We start from the raw sequence: 21,410 nt of genomic DNA on the forward strand, positions 1-21,410 counted from the left end.
CAAACTTCAGGGATAATAATATAGATTTCTCTTTCAACCCTGAGGTTTATGTTTACTTAAAAAAAATATTGTACATGTGGACTCAAACCTTACCAGAAAATAAGATCGAGGGATTGATATATGTGGATTTATAAAACTTCTAATATATTTAAGTAACCTTTACAAAAACACAATAGAGTATCACTCAAAACAACAACTACTACTACCATCTTAATGGCATTTAAAATATTTTTTTATTTAAAAAAGTTTTTTTAATGTTTATTTATTTAAAAAAAATTTTTAATATTTATTCATCTTTGAGAGACAGAGAGAGACAGAGCATGAGCAGGGAAGGGGCAGAGAGAGGGAGACACAGAATCCAAAGCAGGCTCCAGGCTCTGAGCTGTCAGCACAGAGCCCAATGCGGGGCTTGAACTCACAAACTGCGAGATCATGACCTGAACCAACGTCAGATGCTCAACCGACTGAGCCAACCAGGCGCCCCAATGTTTATTTATTTTTTAGAGAGAGAGAGAAAGAGCGAGTTGGGAGGAGCAAAGAGAGAGAGACACACAGAATCTGAAGCAGGCTCCAGCTCTGAGCTGTCAGCACAGAGCCTGACACGGGGCTTGAACTCATGAACCGCAAGATCATGACCTGAGCTAAAGTTGGATGCTTAACTGACTGAGCCCCCCAGGCGCCCCTAAAGCATTTTAGATTGGCAATAATGTGCCATATATAATCAATTCACAAAAAATATTTTCAGGATCTTCCTTCTCTAAAATTTCAAAAAAATAAAAAGTGGAGGTGGGAGGATTCCTATACATCCACTTGCCTTGCTGCAAATACTGTGCATCTAAAAGCACTATTTTTTATCTCCATGCAAATATTCAAAGCCTTTCTGACATTATGATATGGGTCCCTAAATCATAACTGGAGTGACTCACATTTGTTCTGCCTCCATTGTAATGGTTCCTGATTGTGAAAAAAGGACTCAGACGTCCAGCCACGTAGTTCAGCATTTTGATCTAGAGGGATGCAAAACTGAGGAGGAATTTCTGTACCTACCCCATCTACTTTACAAGGTTTCTAGAAGAATCCCCAAAGAAAAATAGATAAGAGGCCCTTTGTGACTCTCCAGGCTCTGTGTAGCTTCATGCAATTCGTGTTGTATGTATTAGAAGACAATCAACCTTCCACAGAGACTCTCACAGGTCAGATCATGTCACTCACCTGCTCAGAAGGCTCTGGCACCTCCACTCACATGGCACGTTTGAGCAAGCCCTGCCCACAACCTGCAGGGCTACCTGTGATCCAACCATCCCAACCATTAAGCTCAGCTCTTACAATAACCCTTCTACCAAGGGATTCGACTTGCCAAACTTGATCCCACCCCAGGACCTTGGGACTTGCCATTCCTTCTGCCTGGCATGCTCTTCCTCCTGATATTCCCACTTCTTCAGTTCTCTGATCAAATGCTTTCTCTGCACAGAGAACTTTCTTCACCAGCCCCATCTAAAATACCATCCATGGGGCTCCTGGCTGGTTCTGTTGGTGGAGCATGTGGCTCTTGATCTCGGGGTTGTGAGTTCAAGCCTCACATGCGGTATAGAGATTACTTTAAAAAAAAAAATGTTTAAAATACTATCCACCTCCTGTTCTAGTCCCTCACCCTGATTTTTTTCTCTTCATGGCAATAACTTATTAATTTATTTATTATGTGTCTCCTCAACTAGGAGGGAACATCGACAAAGGCAGAGAATTGTCTGTCTTTTTCACTGGTGTGTACGTGGCACTTAGAACATCGGTAGGTGTTTTTATTAGTTATCTGTTGCTGCATACACAAAGTTAGTGGCTTAAAACAACACACATCTATTACCTCAGAGTTTGTGTGAATCAAGAATCCAGGCATGGCTTAGCTGAGTCCTCTGCTTTGGGACTTCTCATGAGGCTGCAATTAAGGAGTTGGCTAGGAGTTGGATTCTTATCTGAAGATCTGATTGGGGAAGAATCTACCTCCAAGCTCATATGGTTGTTGGGAGGATTCAGTTCCTTTGGGTTGTTGGACTCAGAGTTTCAGTTCCTTTCTGGGTATTGTCTGGAGTCTGCCCTCAGTTGCTTGCCAGAGGGTCTATCCACAGCTTAGCTCACAATATGGCATCTTGCTTCATCAAAGTGATCAAGGGAAAGAGTCAGTTAGCAAAACAGAAGTTACGTGTTATGTAATATAATCACAGAAGCATCGTCTTGTCACCTTTGCCATATTGGTTAAAAGGAAGTCACAAGTCCTGCTCACGTTCAAGGTGAGGGGGTTATACAAGGGTATGAATACTAGGAGGTGGAGATCATTGGGGACTATTTTAGAGTCTATCTGCCACATTACTTGCTCAATAAACACTGAATATTTTTAATCCAATGTACAAATTTACACTGGGGAAGGAAAGCTGTAAGATTCAAGATTCTTGCAATTTATTTCTTGCACAATGTAGAACTTCTGTGAAATTTACTTATCCTTTTCCCAACTTCCCTCTGATGTTCTGTGACCAGCTGGTCTGCTTGCCTGCATGAGCTGCCCCAGGCTTTGAAGATTCACCCAAGAGAAGTGACCCACACACAACCCAGACCCTTCAAGAATCTATAATCTGAAACTCACCATTCACAGAGTTTATTCCTTATCCACGAGGATCCCTGGAATTGGTCAGTTGCATCCTTATACATTACAAGCTGGAAGTGGTGTCCTTGAATGGTTACTTTGCATTTATGAGGCCTTGCTGCGAGCCAAGTTAATAATGCATCTAATAAAAAGAAAGAAAGAAATATATTGTTCAGTAAGGTAGATATTATTAATATGATTCTGTTTTAAAAGGGCCATTACTTCAGAGTCTTGATGTCTGGCATGCTGTTAAAGAAGTTTTTTTTTAAGAATCGCCATGACAACAGAGAGAGCCCCACTTCCCCTGAGTCGATTACAGATTTGTCCATGTAGGGAATTGGAACACATCCAGCTTACTGGGAATCCTTTTCTGTCTCCTTTGGCAAAAGCCCTGGCTTATCATCCAGAGTGAGCAGGAGTCTCAAATCCATCAATATTCACTGATGAAGTCGTCGCCATTCATTAACAGAGACTTGATCAGCAGACGTTTATTGATTGCCAGGCACATGCAAGGCACTCTGGGGGATTCAGAGACATTGCTGTCTGAAGGATTGATGTGTCCACTGCGTGACAAGTTCCAGCCCCTCCAGGCATAAGGAGCCATGTGGGACTGAGCTCTGGGTGGGACAGACCCTGCTCAAGGACCTGGGACTTAAACGGTGAAGAACCGTGAAGTCACGATGTGCACATTGGACAGTTCTGACCTGTGAGGGGATTCTTGGTGTGCAGGGTTGGGCTGCATGGATGAGAGGCCTAAGACAGTGGGTGAAAACCTGCCCTGGGTCTTAATTTTATATAAACTCTAACTCCAAATTGCTGGGTCACCTTGGGCATGCCACAGGACCTCTCTAGCCATTACTTTCATCCCTTACATGAAATAGGATTACATTTCTTCTTGGTGAACCTGCAGCAATCACATTGTGATCTGTTGCTTGTTTGACCAGACAGGCCTTTGAACCTGCTCAGGCAGTGATGACCCACTGTTGTCTTAGAGGTGCTCAACACAGTGCTGGGCATGCCCTAACACTCAACAAATGAATGAATGAGAACTGAAGCCTTCCTGCAACCACTCCATTCTTTGCCAACCCCTCCACACTGCTATTATACTGGCCTCTCACTCTTCCAAAGGAAATCCAGGACAGTAGAAAGCACCCCAGTGATCCCAGGCCTGCTTCCCACCCCAACCTATGGCGCAACTCAACTTTTCTACTTTGGATAATTTTTCAACCCAGAAAGGGTCCAAAGGAATGGGATAAGGTGTTGAAGCCAGGTATGATGGATAGGGAGAAGGGGGCAGGGGAGGAAGGAACAAGTCAGAACTGTTTTGCTTCCTGTAAGATGTGTGAGAATATGTTGGATGCTCTGTGCAGTGAGGGAGCAGCTCCATACTCAATTGGCAAGATGAAGAAACAAAAAATGGAATGGTACAAATAAAAAGCAAATAGTAAAATGGTAGCATTAAACCCAACCAAATTATTAATCTCATTAAATTAAAATAGTTTAAACACTTCAAACAGAAGGCAGAATGTCAGATTGAATAAAAAAGGAACATACAACTTTATGATGCTTACCAAAAACCTACTTTAAATATAAAGACATCAATAGATTAAAGGAAAAAGGATAGGAAAGGATGTACCATACTAACCAAAAGAAAGCTGGAGTGGTTGTGTTAATATCAGATGAAGTCGATTTCAGATCAAAGAATATTTGAAGGGATAGAGAAAGTGTTTTCATAATAAAGGGACAATCTATCAAGTACCCATAACAATCCAAAACATGTATGCATCTAATAACAGCTTAAAAATACACGAAGTAAAAATTAATAGAAGTGAAAGGAGAAAGAAACAAGTATGTAATTATGGTAGATGCAACCTCTCATTCAATAAGTGATAGAACAGGCGTGCCTGGGTGGCTCAGTCGGTTAAGTGTCCAACTTCGGCTCAGGTCATGATCTCACGGTTTGTGGGTTTGAGCCCCACGTTGGGCTCTGTGCTGACAGCTCAGAGCCTGGACCCTGCTTCAGATTCTGTGTCTCCCTCTCTCTCTGCCCCTTCCTCACTCGGGTTCTATCTCTCTTTCTGTCTCTCAAAACTAAATAAACATTAAAAAAAATTTTTTTTAATAAGTGATAGAACAAATAGAAAATCAGTGAGGATTGGAAATCAGCTGACTTAATTCAGTCAATCAGCTTGACTTAATTCATATTTATAGGACACTCTACACAACAACAGCAGTAGGGACATTCTTTTCCAGAACATTATCAAGTTAAACTATATTATGGGCCATAAACAGGTCCCAATAAATTTCTTAAGAATCAAAGCCTACAAAGTAGGTTCTCTGACCACAATGGAGTAAAATTAGAATTCAATAACAGAAACATAGCTGGAAAATCCCCACATATTCAGAAATGAAACAGACTATTAAATAACCCATGGCTCAAAGAACAATCAGAAAGTATTTTGAACTGAATATAAATGAAAACAACACATCAGAATTTGTGAAACACAGTTAAAGCAATGATTAAAAGGAAATTTGTGCCACTAACAGCCTGTATTAGAATATAAGGAAAGTCTTAAATCAGAGACCTAAAGTTTTACCTTAAGTAATCAGGGGGAAAAGGAGCAAAGTAAATAAGAAAGTAAATAATAAGTATAAGAGTAGAAATGAATAAAACAGAAAACCAAGAGAAAACCAATGAAAGCAAAAGATCATTTTTGAAATGCTCAATAATATTGATAAACTCTAGCAGAGAGAAGAGACAGACAAAATACAGAAACAAACTACCAACAACAGGAATGAGAGAGGAGAAATCATTACAGATCCTACAGATATTAAAAAGATATGAAAGGAATACTGTGAACAGCTTTATGCTAATATTTTTGACAACTTAGATGAAATTGACAAATTACTTCAAAGACACAAACTACTGAATCTCACTGGAAAAGAATAGATATTTTGCACAGTCATATCTACTTATGAAATCAAATTCATGGTTAAAAAAAAATCCCATAAAGGAAACTCTAGATCTACATGCCTTTCATGGTGATATCTACCAAATATTTAAGGAAGGAATAACACCTGTTTTACACAAAGTTTTCCAGAAACCAAAATAGGAATGAACACTTCCCAACTCATTCTATGAAGCCAGCATTGGCCTGACATCAGAAACAGAAAATTATTTCACAAGAAAATTATTAATATCACTCATGAACATAGATGCAAACATTTAATTTTTTTTAATTTTTAAACATTTATTTATTTTTGAGAGAGAGAGAATGAGAGGGAAAGGGGCAGAGAGAGGGGGGGGGGACAGAGAATCTAAAACAGGCTCTGCACTGACAGCAGCAAGCCCAATGTGGGGCTCAAACTCACAAACTGTGAGATCATGACCTGAGCCAAAGTCGAATGCTCAACCGACTGAGCCACCTAGGTGCCCCAGATGCAAACATTTAAAACAAAATTTTAGCTAATTAAATCCAGCAATGTATTAAAAGGATAATGTATCGTGATCAAGTGGATATTATCCCAGGACCCCAAGGTTGGTTTAACATTTAAAAATAATGAGTATAGGGGCACCTGGGTGGCTCAGTTGGTTGAGCATCTGACTCTTGATTTTGGCTCAGGTCATGATTCTAGGGTTGTGGTATGGAGCCCCACATCAGTTTCCATGCTGAGTGTGGAGCCTACTTGAGATTCTCTCTCTCTCTCTCTCTCTCTCTCTCTCTCTGTCTCTCTCTCTCTCTCTCTTTCCCTGTCTCTCTTCCCCACTTTTCCTTTCTCTCTCTTTTAAAAAAAAAGTATAATTCACTATATTAACAGAGAAGAGAGAAAAAATTGTATGGTCATCTCAATAGATGGATAAAAAGAATCTGACAGAATCCAACATCCATTATTGGCAACAACTCTCAGCAAATTAGAAATAGAAGGGAACATCTTCACCCTGATAAAAAGGAAACTATGAAAAGCCCCTAGCTAACATCATACTTAATGGTGAAAGACCCCAAAACCCTTTAAAATCATAAATATTTCCACTCCTCTTGTTTAGCATTTTACTAGAAATTTAAACCAGTACAGTAAGAACAAGAGATTTAAAAAGCATAGAGTTGGAAAGGAAGAAGAAAAACTGTCTTTATTCATACATGACATAATCGTCTTCATAGAAAATCTTAAATGGATCTACCAAAAAGCTGTTAGAACTAATAAATGAGATTAGCAAGTTTGCAGGATATAAGAGCAATATATAAAAATCAATTGTATTTATATCAACTACCAATGAACATTTGGATATTTTTTAAACAACACCATTTATAACAGCATCAAAAATATGGAACCATTGGGGATAAATTTTTTTTAAATGTGTAACACCTGGGGGAGGCTGGGTGGCTCAGTTGATTAAGCATCCGACTCTTGATTTTGGCTCAGATCATGATCTCACAGTTCAAGTATTCGATTCCCACATCGGGCTGTCAGCACAGAGCCTGCTTGGGATTCTTTCTCTACCTCTCTCAAAATAAATACATAAACTTCAAAAAATGTGTAATACCTGTACAATGAAAACAATAAAACATTGTAAGAGAAAGTAAAGAAGACCGAAACAAATAGAAATATAGCGTGTACATATTTCAGAAGACTTAATCTTGTTAAGTTCTTTAACTTTCCCAAAGTGATCTATAGATTTGTTGCAATCCCAATCAAATTCCCAGCAAGTGTTTTGTAGAAATTCACAAGATGATTCTAAAATTTATGTGGAAATGTGAACGACCTAAAACAACACGATTCTGAAAAAGAACAAAATCAGAAGTTTGTGCTACCTGGTATTATGATTTATTATAAAGCCACTATAATGAAGACCATGTGGTATTGCCATAAAGATAGACATATAGATTAACGGAACAGAGTAGAGGGGTCACGAAGAGACAAGGACATATAAACCAATTGATTTGCAACAAAGGTGCCCAGGCAAATCAACAGGGAAAGGATGATGTCTACACATGATGACAAAACAATTGGAAATCATACGCAAAAACTTGGACCTCCACCCTGACCTCACACTCTATACAAAAATTAACTTGAAATGGATCATAGACCTAAATATAAGAGCCAAAACTTCTGGAGAAGTTATAAGAAAATCCTACTGCTGCTGGGTTTGGCAAAGATTTCTTAAAGAGAACACAAAAGTCAAGAACTGTAGAAGTAAAAAATCAACAAATTAAGCTTCATCAATGTTAAAAATTTTGCTCTTCAAAAAACATTGTGGGGCATCTGGGTGGCTCAGTGGGTTAAGTGTCAAACTCTGGATTTCAGCTCAACTCATGATCTCAGAGTTTGTGAGTTTGAGCCCCACATCGGGCTCTGCACTGACAGTGGGAGACTGCTTGGGATTCTCTCTCTCTGCCTCTCTCCACCCTCCAAAGGGGGGGGGAACACCTTAAAAAAACATTGTCATGAAAATAAAAATGCAAACAGTAGGCTGGGAGAAATTATTTGCGCAGCGGACATCTGACAAAGACTTGTGTCTAAAATATATAAAGAACACTCACGACTCAATAATAATAATACAGACAACCCAATTAAATAGTTAAAAGGTTTGAACAGATACTTCACCAAGGAAGATATACAGATGGCAAATAAGCACATGCAAAGATGCTCACCATCATTAAACTGCAGTGAAATACGCACATTTAGACCACAGTGAGATACTACCACACACCCACCAGCATGGCTAAAATTTAAAGTACTGACCATATGTATCAGGTGTAAGGATATGGAGCAACAGGAATTTTCATACACTGCCTGAGAGAATGTAAAATGATATATTCACTCTAGAAAACAACTTGGCAGTTTCTTAAAATGTTAAACATAGGGGCACCTGACTGGCTCAGTCAGTAGAGCATGCGACTCTTGATCTCGGGGTTGTAAATTTAAGTCCCACGTTGGGTGTGGAGATTACTTAAAAATAAAGTCTAAAAAAAAATTTAACATATGCCTACCCGATAACCCAGCCATGCCACTCATAGATAGTTACCTAAAAGCAACAAAAGCATGTGCTCACTAGGACAAGTACCAAGTCTTATACACAAATGTCCATAGCAGGTTCATTTGGAATAGCCCAAACTGGGAACAACCCAGATGTCCATCAACAGGTGAACCGATAAGCAAACTGTGGTATATCTTTAAAACGGAATAACTTCCTTTTTCTTTTTAAAGATTTTAAAAAATGTTTATTTATTTATTTTTGAGAGGGGGGAGGGGCAGAGAGAGAGAGAGAGAGAGAGAGAGAGGGAGACACAGAATCGGAAGCAGGCTCCAGGCTCTGAGCTGTTAGCACAGGGCCCAATTGGGGGCTCGAACTCAGGAATCATGAGATCATGACCTGAGCTGAAGTCAGACGCTTAACTGACTGAGCCACTCAGGTGCCCCTAAAATGGAATAATTTTTTTTTAACGGAATAATATTCAGCAAGAAAAAGAACAAATCGATACATACATCAGAATGGATGAATGTCAAACTAATTATGCTGAGTGAAAAAAGCCAGCAACAAAACAAAAAGGATGCATTCTGTGTGATTGCATTTATATAAAATTCTAGAAAATGCAAGCTACTCTCTTGTGGTAGAGAGTAGATCATTTGTTTGGACAATGGCGGTGATGGGGAGAACCAAAGTGGGCAAACTGGGGGAATATTTACACAGGGTATGATTAACAAGAGTTGGGAAAGGTAGATGTGGGGGTTGAGGGAGAGAGAGATGTCTCCCAATCTCTGGTTTCCAGACTAGGGAAGGTGGGTTATGTGCAATTCCCTAAGATGGGAAACACCACGTTAAACATCAAAGTGTTCAGTTTTAACATGATGGAGTTTGTGAGCAAGCAGTTGGATGTTCTTGTCTGCTGCACAACAGAGGTCTGGGCTGGAGGCAAAGAATCTCAGAACCCAGGTCATCTGAGCCCGGGTTAAAGAATGTAAGTAACCTGAGTACACTGAGAGTATGGGTGACCCCAATGGGCTTTGGAATGCAATTTCCGAAAAAATTCAAACTCACTAGAAGATAAATTTGTTCAGCTCCTCTCTGGATAATACTGAGTTTGTTTCCTTTTCATGCAGTGGTTTAAAAAATAGAGAGATAGGAAAGAAAACATCTTAGTTCAGTGAAAAGGGCCCTGAAATGTTGAGGAAGCCCAGGTTCTAGTCCTGGATCTCCCCTTATCTCACTACAATTGATTTTGGACAAGCTGACTGTCCTCTGTCCCGTTTCCTCTGGGCACAGAATTCTGCATTGGCAATGACTTTCTTTTGGCATTTTAAAGTTTTCTAGCTTCTATCTTTTCTGTTTTGGGTCCTAACTGGAAGTCTGGAGTGTTAAGTGGGTCCCACCTCTCTCATGAACATGAACCCCAGTTCTGGTCTCCCAAGAGGCCATGAAACTGCAGAAAGGTCCACCAGGTTCCCACTTTCTCTTGCCCCCTTTCTGATTGGCTTCCAACTGAGAGGGAGGGACTGTAGGTCCATTAACCCATCCATCCAATATTCATAAAGTATGTGCCAGGTACTGTGGCAGATGAAATAGATTGCCAGAATCTTTTGTTGTCCCTTTAGGATTTCTAAATGGGATTCGTGTGAGTTCATCCAGTGCTTGTCTGTCTCTTTTTTCTTAGAAACCTCTTTTAGTTGAGCTCAGAATTTAGAGGACGAAAATGAATATTTAGATCTGTGATTCAGCAAATTACTTCGGTTCTTTGTGATCTTTTTTGGCTCTAGGTCAGGTTCAGAGCCATCTCTTAGTTTTATTTAACGTGGCCATTTGTGTTCTGTTCTTCCAGATTTGCCTCTCTGATTAAATTTTAACCAGATAGACGGTAAAATGAATTTGCCCTCCCTAGTTGCTCTCAGGAGGGGAAGGGGCTTATATAATAAAACTGTGGTGGGGAGAAGGGATGGCAGCTGGTGGTAAGTAAAATGAATCATGCATACATAAATAATAGAGAACAGACCACCCTGAAGCTGAGAGGCTCCCACTGCATTTTTTCAAAATATGCATGTGTTATAGGGAGAGTACATTTTTGCAAGAACCCCTGAAATAACATTCAGCTTTCTGTAAGATATTTATCTCCTGAGGCCCCAGGGTTGCCAGCAGTGAGGTGGAAACTTGCATGGGGCAATCTTCTCTCTTTATAGCTTAGTTTGATATTCTGGACTGTAATAATAAAATATATTATGCATCATTTTTATCTTAATGCTTATTTTTTGTGTACTGCGTATTTTTTTCCAAGTTTCTACAGTGAATGGGCACTCCTTTAATAATCAGAAAACCAAAACCCATGATAAGTGGAATTTACAAATAGTATTTATAACCTAGATATTATGGTGGGCACAAATGAAATATTTTGTGTGGATGTATAATTCTGTTGTCAGGCAGGATTGCAGGCAGCAGACCTTTGGAACTTGGAACCTGGTGCAAACAAACCACACTACCTCCTCCTCTAGAGGACTCCCTGGTATTATGTTACATCGGTTTCTGCTCTCCACAACTTGTCTGCCTCCCGTCATAGGGTTCCATTGGGTGAGGCAGTGGCCCATTGTTTCTCTAAGTCTGCAGTGCAAGACAAAGAAGGCTGGACAAATATTTGTTCAATTTTTGCTTAATGAATTGAAACTGAATTGAAGATGGGCACCTGCTCCCAGCTGCTCCTGGTCTAGGCAGGGATTGATTGTGTGAAATGGCAGCAAATGGCAGCTGCCTAGCAGAATATTCATAACTTGGGTGAGCCTGGGACTGTTTTTATAGGTTGCACGGGTTCAGCTTTCACTGAATTTTGATAGTTTCCCTGGAGGCCAAAATGTGTGTGGAAAGGACAAAGGAATAGGCTGAGAAAAGAAGCTGAGACCAAGGTTGTGAGCTGATGGCACTGCACGTTTTCATTTCTACTCTGTTTTATGGTTGTCGATGGGTATCACTTGTTCCTCTATCAGATGAATAATGATGGTGACAGTTCCTATTTTGTAGGAACCAATGTGCCACGCACTGTGCTATGGGCTTGTAGTACTAAGGACTCTCTTGCTTGCCAGTGACAGAAAAAAAACCCAATTCTAATTTGTTTGGGGGAAGTAGGGGATTTATTGAACAATGTACTTGACAAATCCAGGTCCTGGTTTCAGGCATGACAGAAAGCCACCTGTCATTCAATTCTGCCTCCCTCTGTGTCAGCTAAGTTTCTGGCACAGCCTTCCTAGGTGCTGGCTAGATGACCACTGACAGCTTCAGGCTGATGACATCAATAACCACAGAGGAAAGAGGTTTAATGGGGATAGTAGTCTTGGGATGCTTCCCTATATATATATATATATATATATATATATTTTTTTTTTTTTCCCCCATAGGAGCCTTTCCTTTTTCTTTCCTTATAGACCCTTCTTCCTTGTGGCTCAGCCATGAGGTGTTATTGTCCTAGAAGCAGGGCAGCGTGGATACCACTCTGAACCTAAGGTCCATAGGGACGAGGAGGGGGATACCTCCTCCAGAATGGAAGGTAGCATAGAAGCCCTCAGGGAAATGGCAATGTGAGCAAAGAGACTGGAGAGGATAGGTCTAGGGAAGAGTATGATGCCCAGTTCCCTGAGGGGCCCGAAGCCACCTCTGTGCCATGTCTTGGCCTAGGAAGGGGTAGAGTACAACAGAAATCCCAGCAGGTTGAGAAGAAAGCTGAAAGCGAAGAGAGCCAGTGCCCACTTCCTGTTTGGAACTCTGCCCCAGAATGCCCTGTGCCAACACGGGAGGGCTGCAACAAAGTGAAGTGGTTGTGTGACATATTTAATGGGAAATGGCTCCAGAAGACGCCCGAGTCACCCTCAGTCCTCCTGTGACAGAGAAAGCACCCAGAAGCACCCACATGTTCCCTGTGGGGGGTGAGAAGGTAGCTGAAAGAGAGAGGAAACCAACTTCCCACAGTGGCTGGGAGAACAGGATGGACAGGTGACCGACTCCTGGCAATCGGAGTCAGGCCCAGGGCCCGTTGGTATGGCTGGCAAAAAGAAGTTATTTCTCTGCCGGACTTGCGGCTGTGAGGTTGTGAGCCTCGGGCTGCTGGGGTCTCCTTGTGGAAAGAAGCAAAGCTGACTGATGGAGAGTCTCTGGAGTCTTTAGTCTCTGGAAATAAGTCCAGACACGAGGCAGAAGTGCCCTGGGCTTTTCATTCGCTTAAGTCAACCAAAGTCTTTCTTTGTTTAAGCAAGTGAGAATTGCATTATCTGTCATTGACAGCAGAAAGGGCTCTAACCCAAGTAAGGTATAGAGAGGCAGGCCAGCAAAGAGGTGGAGCCTGGAATCAATGGGAGGACAGTCAGAAGGAGGAGCCTGTAGACCAAAGAAGAAGTGTTAGGTGGAACGAACGGGTGGGCTGAGAGCCAGAGGAGAGTGAGAAGGCACAGCGAAAAGATTTTGTGGTGAGCAGTACACGCTCCCGGGTTCATGACTGGGAGGGGTTGTGTCAGTCAGGGCAGGAAGGAGCTCAGGACAGCAGGGCATCACGGACTAGGGTGAGAAGAATGCCTTCTGGGGAGGAAGGCATCCTAAGTGGCTAGGGGAATGGAAAGGTGCGACCACACAGGGAGATGGGGTTGAGAGCTTGGAACAGAAGACTTTGGTGCAGGAAGTGGTGATGTGATATAGGAAGTTCTAAGCAGAAAACCAGAGAGCAGGCAGAAACATGGGTAAGATATCTGGGTGTACTGTGGATTTAGGAGCCCTCAATACACGAGTGAAAGAGGAGGCGAAGTGATGAGCTCCTCCAGAAAGTGCATCTCAAAAGTAAATAGTTAAACAGCAGTGTCTATTTTGCTCAAGGCCAGTTATGCTAGGGCACACAGGGGTCATTGACACCAAAAGCCTGAGAGTCACAGTTGGTGAGATCATCACCCACAGAGAAATCGTGTAGAAATTCCCTCCAGCTGGAAGCCAACATTGGAAGAAATGACCCCACGAATGCATTATCACAGCAAGTTCAACCGCATGCCTTGAGGCTAACAGCGCGTTACAGATCAGTTTCAAGTAGCTCGCTCCTAGGAAGCCACGGGGTCGGGAGAGGGTGAGAGAGAGGCCTTGCGGGACGCCTGCAGGCCATCCTGAGACCCAGCAGCCGCAGGTCTAGAGTTGACCTACAGGGCCGGATGTGGTCGGTGCCGGAAGAGAAACGTGAGGAAGGCTGAACGAGTTGGGGGCATGGTGGCGAGAACCGTGGGTTTGGGTCCACGCGTCAGCAGTGACCCGGCGGTGGAGGATCCCAAACACGCGTGCCCAACCCAGCACCGGGATTGGGGCGGTGCCTAGCCAGGCACAAGGCCCAAAAGCACCCACACTAGGACCCGGGGCGAGTCTGTGTACCCCGGGCTAGGCGTGCGTCCGCGTAGTCTGATCCCAAGTCCGGCTTTGTGAGGCGCGCGGCGACTCTGTGTGCATGTGGCTGCGGTCCCAGTACACTCACGGTACCCGTGACCGTGGCTTAGGCACGCCGGAAGCTTGGTGGACTGGCCTGTCTCTGGGGGCTCTTTGGCCCTCCAGGGTCAGCATCCTCTCCGCAACCCCTTCCGCGCGCTTCTCCCTGCCGGGGCCGCCCCGCATCGGCGTCTCCGGGGCGGAGCTCGAGGGCGCCCGGCGCGGGGCGGGCCGAGCCCGGCGTGGGGCGGGGCCAGCAGGGGGCGCTGCGGCATGCTGTGCTGCCCCGAGGTCGGTGCACGCAGCCCTCGCCTCCCCCCGCAAAGGGCTGAGCAGGCGGCGAGCGCCGAACCGGGCGCGCAGCGGCGGAGCCGGGGCCGGAGCCGGGCCGGGACCATGGACGGTGAGTGGGAATGGTCCGGGGCCCGGCTGATTGTCTTTTGGGCTGAGCGGCGCGGAGGCTCGAAGCGGACAGGCGTCCCAGGGTTGAGAGCCCGAGGGGATCCTCGGGACGCGCCCAGGCCGGGACGACGGGACTGAGTCTCCGGTGGGAGAGAGGGGCTGGGCGGGCTTCAGAGCACCGGGTCTGAACCCCCCGACTGAGCCTCCTCCTCCATTCCCGCTCCTTCCCCAAACCCCAGCCCCCGACTCGCTGTTTCTCCCCCAGGCCACCCCGGCCTCCGCCCCGCCGCCCCTGTCTCCAAGCCTCAGCACCCTCTAACTCTGCCGAGGATTGCGGCGCCCTCTCCCGCGCCCTCGCCCCCACTCCCTCAAACCCGCTGCCTCGGGCTTCTCCACCTCCAGCCCCGCTCCCCTCCGGCCCCGCCTTCCTCCACCGCGTCCCCGCCCCTCCAACCAGCTCCCGCCCGGCGCCCGCGCTCCTGCGCCTAATTCCAGCCCCAGCTGGACCTCCCAGGATCCCGGTTCCCGCGGCGCTTCGAACCTGCTGGTCTCCAGGTGAGAAGGCGGCGGCAACTTCTCCGCGGCCTTTCTCGGGGGTGAGGCTGGCACCCCCTCAGCCGCCTGCGCCCGGCGCCTGCGGGAGTCCCGGGGCCCCGCCGAGGGACCGCTCCGCGAGCGGGCTGGCGTGCCTGGGTGCTAAGGTTGGGGCTGCGTGCTCCAGATCCCACGGCCTTGCTTTTGCTCGTCTGGAGCGATCTAATAAAGAAGCCGGCTTTGTCACACACCAGAAATGGAATTGGCTTAGAGCAGGTTGCTTTCTTTGTGGCAGCAGCGGTCTTTCAAGTTGTACCTGTGGATGGTTCAAGGATTAGCGGTGCAGGAGGACGTGGAGCCATATTTTCCCGCTTCGCTGGGCGTTCGGAGGCTGCAAAGGAGTCCCCCCGGGGAGCGAGGCTCTCACCGCCTGAGTGGCCAGTGCCTTCGTGGGAAGGCAAGGATTCTTTGTAGGCTTTCAAAAAGTAAAATCAGGAGAGATGTGAAATTAGATCGGTGCAAATGGGGAAGCGTGGGGTGGATGGCCAAGGGGGCCTCAAGAGGGCTTCATAACTTGGGGACATTTGTTACCTATGATGCGGAGGGCCCCCGGTGAACCCGAGTATAGAGCAGACCATGCCCAGCCTAGGCTTACAAACGTGACGTGACTGCAAACGGAGCTTGGCAACAGTTCCTTCTCCTTGGAGGTGTTGGTGCTCAGCCTGGACATCTGTGGGAAGAGAGTTCAAAGCAGATGGTTTGAAAAGCCTCGTGTTCCCTAGAGAGGGGTGGAGATGCACTGGTTACAGCCTGAAAAGCCAGTGCCTGAATCTGCCCGCATCCCTTCTCCTGGCTTTCCTTAAGTCTTGTTTTAAATTAATTGCGTATTTCAGAGAAAGGACACATAGGGGATACTTCTCTTTCAGGAATTAACTCCTGGCCAGTCCACCCTCACTAATGCTTGGGAGGCTGCTGTGGGGCACCAGGGACAGGATGGGTCACTGGGTCTCTGAAGCCTAAGGCTCTGAGCATTTGTGAAACTTGCAGCATCCATAAGTTGTTGTTGTTATTGTTGTTGTTTTTCTATTGATTGGCCTGAATAGTAATTAGCTCAATATTCTTTCAGCATTGAAGAGTGAATTAATGAGTAATTAGCCCAAGGTCACACTGGGGCTCGGTAGGCTCCCTCTAAGTGCCCACAAATTGCTGAGGGCACCTTCTTAGTCCTCATCATGCTGTTCAGTGGCGAGTTGTTGACTGTCAGATGCCCCACTAGCCAGGAATGCCTTCAGCGGGGAACCATCTCTGTCAGCACGCAGCCTGGCACCCTCTAAGTGATAGGTACTCAGTGTTTTCTCTAGTAAACAAAATGGATCCCCCTCTTGAATCTAGGCTGAGTCCATAACTCTTGTTTTTCCATTGTGCTGTATTGTTTTCAAAATATTGTCCTTAAATTCATCAATTTTTTAAAAAATGCATCCTGTCGCTGGAGACAGACTCCTTTTTGTGTTTATTTGGGAACGAGAGCACTCGGTTTATGGGTCAGGCTCTGATAGCTGGGTCTCTAACCTCAGTGGGGACTCCAGAATTTCCGTGAAGGAAATCAGCTGTCCTCAGCCTAGAATTGGGGTGAGGGGGTGATGGGCACTCTGGGGAGCTAAGGCTGTTTGCTGAGGGGTGAGGCCCTCGCAGCTTAACCTGTAGGGCCCTGAGTTGTGACTGAAGCTCCCCCCGCCGCATCTCTCATCCATGTCTATAATGGGAAGGAGCACTCAGGGAGACCAAGCAGTGCTTGAAGAGCCCTGCCGGCCGCTTCAGATTGCACCATCTTTAGTCTAGTGGGTACTGTTCACCCCAACTTTCCCGTGGAGAGCTGGGAGCAGTGCTTCTTATAGGTTTCTGGCAATGTGGTTTGTGGCTCTGTTGGGGCTGGTGGTTTAGGATGGGGTTTCTGTTTGTTGGAGGTGGCTGTTACCCACCGACAGGTCAGCAAAGTCCAGCTCTTCTTCCTCTGTCAAAGGCCGGCCCTGAAGAATACGACCAGAGGCGGAGGGGGTGGGAATGCCCCGTGCCACCTTTTTTCAGGAATCCCGCAAGGCTGCCATTCAGAATGTTACTTGGATGTGGGAACCGGCACTGCCCACGGGTTAAGGGTTGTCATGGGCTTATCTTTCTTCCCCAGACTGTCTCAGTCTCCAAGTCTGGCTCCTACCCAGAATTCCTGCCGCTGAAGATGAAAAATCTGTTTTCTAGAGGAGGTTTAATTAATGCCTGCAGTTTGTGAGTGAGACAGGGAGGGAGGGAGAGAGAGGGCGGTGGTGCCTACTCTCAAGGTGGGTAAGAAGAAGGATGGGAGAATATCCAGGGTTCTGGAAAAACAGCAGGGGTAGACTTCAGCCCCAGGGCATTGCCTTGGGACAGGGCTTTTGGTTGGTGGATAAGGATGTATGCCCACATTCTGGGATAGGGGTTACCAGTAGCAGCAGAGTCACTGAGATAGGAAAAATAGCTCACAGTAGCCTGAAATACGATTTGTTGGGCTCACTGTTCACCTTTCTAGAAAGCCTTGAAGGACAGCTGAGAGCTGGACTTAGCACAGTGAGAGTGCAGAGCTATTTTAAGTTTTTGAATGAGGGTTGCGCTGGGCCCCTTTGGAAATGGCTTGAGTGACATTAAGCTGGGGTTGGCCCTGGGGAGTCACCTCACACCTGCGATGCTGAGGGAGAGAGCCCAAGAGAGTGGCAAAGGAGAAGCAGCTGGCAGAGTCCGTGTGCTGCACTTAGGGGTAAAGAAGAGGCAACAGCTGCTTTCTGGTAGGATGGTGGGCCTTTTGACAGAAGCAGCCTTCCAGGGACCTTTTTTTTAAATGTTTTTATTTTATTTTTGAAGGAGCATGTGCGCGTGCAGGGAAGGGCGGGGGGTGGCTGGGACCAGAGGATCCCAAGCAAGCTCTGCACTGACAGCTTTGGCGCTGACTGCAGTAAGCCCAGTGTGGGGCTCAAACTCATGAACCTCAAGATCATGACCTGAGCCAAAGATGGCCCCTCAACTGACTGAGCCACCCAGGCACCCCCCCCCCCCAGGCACCCTTCTTGAACCTGCTGGGCAGCCTGGCAGATGGAACAGGGCCTGCTGAAGCCGCCCCCCCCCCCACACCAACCTGCAGATCCTGGAAGGCAGCCACGCACGAGGAGGCACCTGTGAACCGGGAATGAATTGCGGAGTCTGCTCTGAGTTCCAAAGGCAGGAGGGTCAGGATTATTTAACTGGACCACAGACTCCAGCCTGCTAGCCTCCACCCCCAGAAGGCTGCTGTGAAGGTTCTTGGGCCTTGGTTAGGGAAACCCCGGGCTTCTGGAAGGTTACAGTTCAATCAGTAATGAAGAGAGGAGCAGTCCCAGGAGCATGGATGTAGATAAGTGATTGAAAAGGCCTTGAAAAACTTGGAGGGGCCTTGAGGAGTAGTTCCTGCAGCCAGGGGTAGCCTTCAGTGTGTGCTCTGGGCTGGGTCATCCATGCACCTGCCCTCCCTTCCTTTGTCCCTCCCTCCTCCTCTCCTTGCCCAGTCTCATCCTTCTGTACTGCAAACCTCGGGGAGCTGCCTCTGTGCTGGTACCCTGGGGTAGAAGAGAATCGGGGTGACTCAAACATCTAGTAGTAGCAACTAGGAACTTTAAAATTCTGTTTATGTTTGCCCACTTGCCTCCCCAACTTATACATTGATGTTTCTCTATTATGGGGCATCCTTTTGTCATGTGCTTACCACTCTGGGCCTCTGTGTGTAACCGACTTCCTCAGAGAGAGCTGTAATCAATAGCACGGAAACCAGAGCTTTAAAAAACAAACTAAGATGAAAATTATTGCACCTAGTTTTGACACCCCCTTCCCCTCCTCTCTGCTTGTTTGTGGTTAGAGTCATAATTTACACCAAATTTACAAATAGTTTGAATACTATTTGTCCTACCACTCAATTAGTAGGAGACCTGTGTCTTTCCCACTAACAAAACCATAGCTTACTTTCCTAGAACTACCTCATTCTTGGATCCCGTACCAAACTTTAGGCCTTCAGAGATACAGCCATATCATTTTGAGCTTTTAAACTATAAAATAAACTATAAAATAAAATGAAGCTCTTGCTTGCTAATTTTGTCATCTAATATGGGAGAATCTGAAGTTAGAATAAAACATGTTACTGCCTTGTTAACTCTTTATGCTTCTAAAACGAAAGAAGCAGTTGGATTAAGGTGGAAGAACGTTATTATGGTAGAAATGTCTGGAAACTCAAAAATAATAAAGGAGGGACACAGTCTTACAGAAATAAACTGTTAAATTTTAAACATTGTTACTAAAATGTGCAGAGGTATAAATAGGAATTTCTATAGAAGTATAAGCAAGTATAGAATTTTAATGAGTATAGATAAGTATAGAAACTTTAGTCAGTCATTTTGTTGAAATATGTAATTAAATATTTAATATTATGATCATACATTATTATGCTTATGCAGTACCTTATCATATAAAAAAATTTTTTTATGTTTATTCATTTTTGAAAGGGAGACAGAACACAAGTGGGGGTGGGGCACAGAATCGGAAGCAGGCTCCAGCCTCTGAGCTGTCAGCACAGAGCCCGACGCGGGGCTCGAACTCCTGCACCGCGAGATCATGACCTGAGCCGATGTCAGATGCTCAACTGACTGAGCCACCCAGGTGCCCCAGTACCTTACCATATAAATAGGCAACTGAGCCTGTGATCTTAAGTCCTTCCAGCAAGTCTGGGATCTTAGAGATGAGGAAACGGGACCACAGGGTGTTTCAAAAGGCTTCTCCTAGAATGTAGAACTCTTGAGAAGAGAAATATGTAAACTTAGGTATTCCTGCTACAGTTGCTTGGTAACCAAATGTGACTACATAGTTATTTGAAAATTACAGGTAGTCTCCTGCTTAGGGGTAAAAGTGGGTATTGGCTTTCTTTAAAATGTTCTGCTGGGGCGCCTGGGTGGCGCAGTCGGTTAAGCGTCCGACTTCAGCCAGGTCACGGTCTCGCGGTCCGTGAGTTCGAGCCCCACGTCGGGCTCTGGGCTGATGGCTCAGAGCCTGGAGCCTGTTTCCAATTCTGTGTCTCCCTCTCTCTCTGCTCCTCCCCCATTCATGCTCTGTCTCTCTCTGTCCCAAAAATAAATAAACGTTGAAAAAAAAATTTAAAAAAATAAAAAAATAATAAAATGTTCTGCAGGTCAAACAGACACAACCAGCATGTGATCAGCACCACCAGAAACCTCCTGGAAGGATTTCTCAGGGTTTGTGGACGTAAGAGGTTCTCTGCTGATGACTTCCCAGTACTAGAGTACCTGAAGACCTGTGTATTCAGCATAGTACAGTAGTGAAGAGTATAGACTCTGAAGCCATTCTGGCTTGGAATCCTGGATCTGTCATTACTAGTCTTGTACACTTGGACAAGTTACTTAACTACTGTGTGCCTCAGTTTCTTCATTTGTAAAATTGAGATGATGATAAAAATTGAGATGCTATTATTGGGAGGCTAAAATGAGTTCGTACATGACGAGGACTTGGAACGGTGCCTAGCACATGATATGCTTTAAAAATGTTTGGGGCGCCTGGGTGGCGCAGTCGGTTAAGCGTCCGACTTCAGCCAGGTCACGATCTCGCGGTCCGGGAGTTCGAGCCCCGCGTCAGGCTCTGGGCTGATGGCTCAGAGCCTGGAGCCTGTTTCCGATTCTGTGTCTCCCTCTCTCTCTGCCCCTCCCCCGTTCATGCTCTGTCTCTCTCTGTCCCAAAAATAAATAAACGTTGAAAAAAAATTAAAAATAAATAAAAAATAAAAATGTTAGCTGTTGGGGCACTTGGGTGGCTCAGTCGGTTAAGTGTTAAACTTAGGCTCAGGTCATGATCTTCTGGTTTGTGAGTTTGAGCCTCGCATTAGGCTCTGTGGTGTCAGGGCAAAGCCTGCTTGGGATCATCTGTCTTCCCCCCACCCCCTCCGAAAAAAGAGAAATAAACATTTAAAAATAAATACATTTTTTAAAAGTAAAAAAATGGTAGCTGTTATTACCATTCACTCATTCCTTAAAAATATGTTTTTGGTGCCAACCAACCTCACCAAGTTGATGGATATAGGAGAATGGACAAGACACACATAGCCTGTCCCAGTGGAACAGAGGACTTGATGCTTAAGTTCACAGTGAAGGACCTGAATGGTAGTGCAGACATTTCCCAGACGCTCACCTGCCTCTTCGCCACCTATTATGATCATGAGGGCCTAGGGCAGGCCTATGAAGGGTTGACCATGGCAGGGGGTGGAGCTTATTATCTTGATCGGGTACACTCAGGTGTGATGTTGCCTTGCCCGCTGTTTAAGATATGCCCTCGATTCACAAGCACATGCTGGTTGTTAATGTT

At 45.3% G+C, this 21,410-nt stretch overlaps 1 protein-coding gene and 1 long non-coding RNA gene across 4 annotated transcripts in view; one reads left to right on the forward strand and one right to left on the reverse strand.

Moving 5' to 3' along the window:
* Positions 1 to 1,775: 1,775 nt before the first annotated feature.
* On the reverse strand, positions 1,776 to 15,646 carry LOC121033752 (uncharacterized). 2 transcript variants are annotated; one of them, XR_005792088.1, is made up of 3 exons: positions 15,001 to 15,646; positions 2,633 to 2,774; positions 1,776 to 2,144 (listed from the first exon to the last, which is right to left on the reverse strand). It is a non-coding gene; the product is annotated as an uncharacterized LOC121033752 (long non-coding RNA). The 2 variants fall into 2 exon arrangements; XR_005792087.1 differs by lacking the exon at positions 15,001 to 15,646 and adding an exon at positions 14,107 to 14,268.
* Positions 14,339 to 21,410, forward strand: part of PXYLP1 (2-phosphoxylose phosphatase 1) — a 72,588-nt gene continuing 65,516 nt past the window's right edge. Inside the window, exon 1 of one of the 2 annotated variants that reach the window (XM_040480338.1) lies at positions 14,339 to 14,460. The gene's annotated coding sequence lies outside the window, so the exon portion shown is untranslated. Of the gene's footprint in view, positions 14,461 to 14,894; positions 15,015 to 21,410 lie in introns of those variants that run through there. The other variant, XM_040480339.1, reaches the window with a different exon arrangement.

The sequence above is a fragment of the Herpailurus yagouaroundi genome, unplaced genomic scaffold (assembly GCF_014898765.1).
Source record: "Herpailurus yagouaroundi ecotype Mexico unplaced genomic scaffold, PumYag 159, whole genome shotgun sequence".
NCBI lineage: Eukaryota > Metazoa > Chordata > Mammalia > Carnivora > Felidae > Herpailurus > Herpailurus yagouaroundi.